This window comes from Mastacembelus armatus, chromosome 5 (assembly GCF_900324485.2).
Source record: "Mastacembelus armatus chromosome 5, fMasArm1.2, whole genome shotgun sequence".
Lineage (NCBI taxonomy): Eukaryota > Metazoa > Chordata > Actinopteri > Synbranchiformes > Mastacembelidae > Mastacembelus > Mastacembelus armatus.
Window position 1 is genome coordinate 24,627,628 of NC_046637.1, and position 4,810 is coordinate 24,632,437.

A 4,810-nucleotide genomic window follows, 5' to 3' on the forward strand; every position below is an offset into this window, starting at 1 on the left:
AGAAAGAATCGCGTTATGTCATATTTATCAAGAACATTACAGTAATAAACTGAATTTATACGTAAGTCTGTGTTTCATTATTTAAAGGATTTGAGTTATTAGTTTCAGGTGAAGTTGAAGAAACTGAAACTTGGTGCAACAACTGGAATCTAGTTTGACTTTGTACATATTGTCATCTTTTGCACCATAGTTGTCAGCACAATTTCGACAAGATTGTGTTTTATTAGCAATAAATTAAAAGTACGAGGTCCCACCGAGATTTGAACTCGGATCGCTGGATTCAAAGTCCAGAGTGCTAACCATTACACCATGGGACCCTCTACGGCTGCACGTACCGCACATCTGCATTTGTAGCTGAAAGCCATGACGTATTGAATTTCTGTTAAATTTATTTGTATGTTGTTTCTGTATAGGCGCATTAGTTCTTTGATTATACATTTTACCCAAAGGTACGCTGTTCAGGAGATTACCAAACACCTACCCCGTGTTTGGCATTGCTTGTTAGCTAACTATAGCTAAGCTAGCTAGCGTTAACTCAAAGTAGCTAAGCTAACAAAACTGCGCGATGCGTGAAGGACTCAAATCAAAGGTTGTTGTCATTAACACGTTCACCCAATAAAAGGTGCGCACTGTCGACCACGTTTGTCTAACCGAGACTGTCTTCATCTCATCAAATACATTAGTTGAGGTTTGGGCATCACGTCATTTACCTACTTTCTATATCGCTTTGCTAGCTAGCTACTGGGATTCAGCTTCCCAAAATAAAGCACCACTTCCCAAAATAAAACAACACTTCGTTTTCAAAATAAAAGCTTAGATGATACTGTCGCTAGGATGGGTGGTGTCAGTAATTGTTCGTAAAGACTTAATAGACCTACTATTGTATAATAAAAATTTCAGAACAGTTCCTTTCTTTAATTTTTGTTCATGGAAGCAACATTCAACAGTAAGCATGCCCTGTGCTGAAAACTAGACCATAATAACCTTCTAATTTGAGTTTTCTGACTAAACTGCTTTACAGTTTCACTCCAGATGCGCTCTTAACGCTCCATCCAGTTAACAGAGTACATGTGTATGTGTTATATGCAGTCACTCTAATATATTATGAAATTGTAAGTTCTTCGAGCTTGATTATTTTTCCTTTGTTGCTGAGGGACGATAAGGCTCCATTTTGGTGTAATTGCTTGGAACTGGTTCAACCAGTTGCATAGCCTGCGTTTTATTTGCAGGCACTCGAGGATTTATGGCTGACTTCATCTGTGCTATTTTAAAAAAAAAAACACCACACTGCTTAGATTTAGCGTTGTGGAGCTGTTATAGCACAGGCACGCTGTAATATAATACAATAATGTGTGATAAGTGGTGATGTTGTCTCTCATCCTCCCAGAAGAGGGAACTAGAGGGACTCTAATAGACCGTTCTAGTCCTCTTCAGCATTGCAGCTCTCGGCAAGTCTCCAGGGGACATTTGTACGCCTTTGTTGTCAGGTTTAAGATTTCTCTGTGAATGAAAGATCACAGTCCGTTTTACTGCAACATTTGTTGAATTGTATCGTGTAACAGGAGCAAAAGAGTAATGTTCGTTTTCTTCTTGGCCATCATTTGATGGGTTTAAAAAATAAAGATAACCTTTGGTCTCTTAACTTAATATTTAAAGAATACAAAAGAATTCAAACACTACTTAAGATTTGCTGCAATACAGAACTTTGAAGACAAGGAAGTAAAAACTTGTGAGGTCCTACAGTACTAATACTAAATCATGAGTCACATAGTAAAAAAAAGAATGTTTGAATGTGTATTTTTGCTTTCATAACAGGCCTCTCGCTTTAATTTTGTTAGGCTTTAAGCTCCTGCTGTGTTATTGCCTGAGAAATTTCACCTGCTGAATTGCATTTTTGAAACCTATTACTTGTGTCCATATGTGCCTGAATTCTACAAATATAATACAAATCTTTTACTGTTCAGTCCATAATGCTTCACTAAACAGCAGCCTACTGCTAAGAGAGAGCAAACTTTAATTTTTATTCTTCTCCTACAATAAGTGATTACACTAATTGCTGCTAGCTGTAGTGTCATCCTTACACTCATGGAAGTGGTGCTGTTATGTGTGAGTACTGGCATGTGACTAGCACATATTCTTGGGAAGAAAGAGGAGGAAGTGCCCATCTTCACCACAAGTGGTCTGCCTGTCAGCAGGTTCAGGATTCAGCTGCACATGGTGGTGCTCAAACATAGTCCCACAGGTCAAAGGGAATTCTAATGAGTGCTGTGCTGTAATCAAGGGTGTTCTCAAATGTGTACTGTTCTGGTCCAACTGTGACAGGCCAATGTGGGGTTAAGATGATGGCATTCTCAGTTGCAACCTACAGAGACTTTGCATTACCCAGGGGAAATGAATCTGTGTGGGTTTTCCCAAGCCATCTCATGGTGAGTGATGTAAGTAGAAGATGATGACAGTCTGTTAGGAAGGATATCCTGGGTTTCTTCTCAACCATGAAACATTACATATGAAAGCAGCCAAAGACATTGAGCACATGAGCACATGCCTTCAGAATCTGTCCAAAAAAAATGCTTTCAGGTTATGTGGTGTTGCACCGTGGGGCTCAGTTCACAGTAGTATGAAAGTGTTAAGCTTGTCTGGGAGAGATGCAGACACACGTGACACATGGGCTTCCTTTTATGCCTCTGTGACTATCCCCACGCTGCCAAAGCTGCAGTTGGTGTCTGTTGACCTGCTACAGTTCCCTATTTAGTCTTACATTACGGTAACAGTATTTTGTATAGTACTCACATCTGTTGTTCTGTGTTTACATGCCCAGTAGTGTTCCTTTGCACTACAGAATAGCCTGGAGTCAGTCTGCATATGTCAGTATGAGCTCTGTTACTATTTAAGTTATTTATTTCTCTGCACCACTACCATGAATATTAATTCCTACAGTTTTAGTGGGACAAGTGTTTATGATCAGTTATGATCTGATATGTTAATGGTTTCCACTCTCCTGCTTTCCAAACAGCAAGCAACTCACCGTGGAGTGCCGGAGCATCTGAGGACACAAAATGGCTGGGTTACATGTCTGACATGGGCGTTGTGGAGCCAAATAAATCCCTGTTAGCAGAATGGCTTGATCCAGCACTGGTGCCAGACTTGGAAACTGCCCAAGCCACAGGACAAGGATCAACTCTCCATGACCATGAACCTAACACCCACACACTTTACTACCAGTTACTGCACATGAATCAACAGTTAACAAGATTATGACACGAGGTGCCAGAGGGCTCAACATATGCTGAGGTTAAGACAAAATACAAAACTGTACATAAATGAACTTGTACTTTACAGTGAACTTGGCACATTTGTGTTTGGGTTTTATGATATGACCCTAATTGTTGAGTGGGCTGTACTGTTTAGTTACACAGCAGGGCTAAAATATATAAATTTGTAATGTGGAATGGGCTATCTGGGGAAAATTCTTGTCATTCTGAAACACAGCAGTACTGGTAGAGAATTTAGAAAGCAGACCAGCAGTATTTAATATACAGCAGACCAGCACTGTGCTGTCTGTTTGATCAATGCAGGGGGATATATGGCTTGTGAGATTTCCAACATACCTCATATTAATCATGCATTTTGTAAACTGTGAGAGGGGTACGTGCAATAAACTATGGTTTCAGCCTACATCTTTTTGGCTTTTGCTATTTTTGACGTTGACTTATTTGTTTAAAACTTGAGTCCATTAATATTTCCAGTATTAAATGTTTTGTTTTCTCAAACATAAATACCAAAATAAAAATTGAATCAGGATAGCACAAATAGATCAGATAGGGGACAAGACAGAAATAATAAATCTCCGTTTATTTTAAAGCGTGTGTAAAACGAATCTATTTTATTTAAAGAAAATGTGGCCTTAAAAATGTATATGGCTTAAAAGCAGCTTATATATATCATAAGAAATTCACAGTAATTTGCAATGCCACAATATGTGATCTTTTTACAATCTGCACAATATACCTCGTTTTCAGCTCACAGCAGGATTAGTTGGAAGAGGTTATATGGAACCGGATGGGGCCCTCCTCTCTCTTTCCCTCTCCCCTTCATATCTGTCGCCTTTACTGTGTTTACATTATAGACACACCCCTGACCTTCACCCAGGCCCCTTCCGCTCGTCCTAGCACTACATCCACCACACACACACACACACATATACATACCAGAGCTTATGTGCGTAAAACTGTAAAATAAATAAGTGGGTACAAAGAATAGATTGGCACGGAAGAGCATAAAAGTAGCAATATTTGCTCAGCGGGATCGTGTAGTGGACTTGTTTAGTCGTCTATTGTTAGCATACTCGGCCATCTCTCATGCAGTGTAAATGTATGGCAACATCGCCATGCAGGGGCATTGCTTCTCAGCCTACCACAGCACTGCAGAGTAGACACACCCCTCCAATGCACATGCCTCACTGCACACATTTGCAAAGACTCGGAGAAACAATGAGCAGAGGCAGAGCTCATATTAATATCTCAACTGCGTGATATCGCCGGTGTTGTAGATTTATTTATTTCATATGCGGGGCTGTGGCTGCGAAACAAGGACAGTCTGCAGCGTGAGAAAACGCAGCTTCAAAGAGGCGCCTGCCAGCACACCGCTTCTGATGTTAGCACGGTAATCCCCACACCAGGTCTCCGCTGGTTCAGACATCAGAGGCGATACGTTGTCGCTTTAAACCTCACGCGGTCAAAGTTGTTTACCTCTTCGTTACCTCTGACGTCACGACACACCCCTGTTTGACGGGATCGGCCTTCCGCGATAC

At 40.5% G+C, this 4,810-nt stretch overlaps 1 non-coding gene across 1 annotated transcript; it reads right to left on the bottom strand.

Annotated features, from left to right (window-relative positions):
* Positions 1 to 245: 245 nt before the first annotated feature.
* On the bottom strand, positions 246 to 317 carry trnaq-uug (transfer RNA glutamine (anticodon UUG)). Its single transcript has one exon. It is a non-coding gene; the product is annotated as a tRNA-Gln (tRNA).
* Between the last annotated feature and the right edge of the window lie 4,493 nt (positions 318 to 4,810).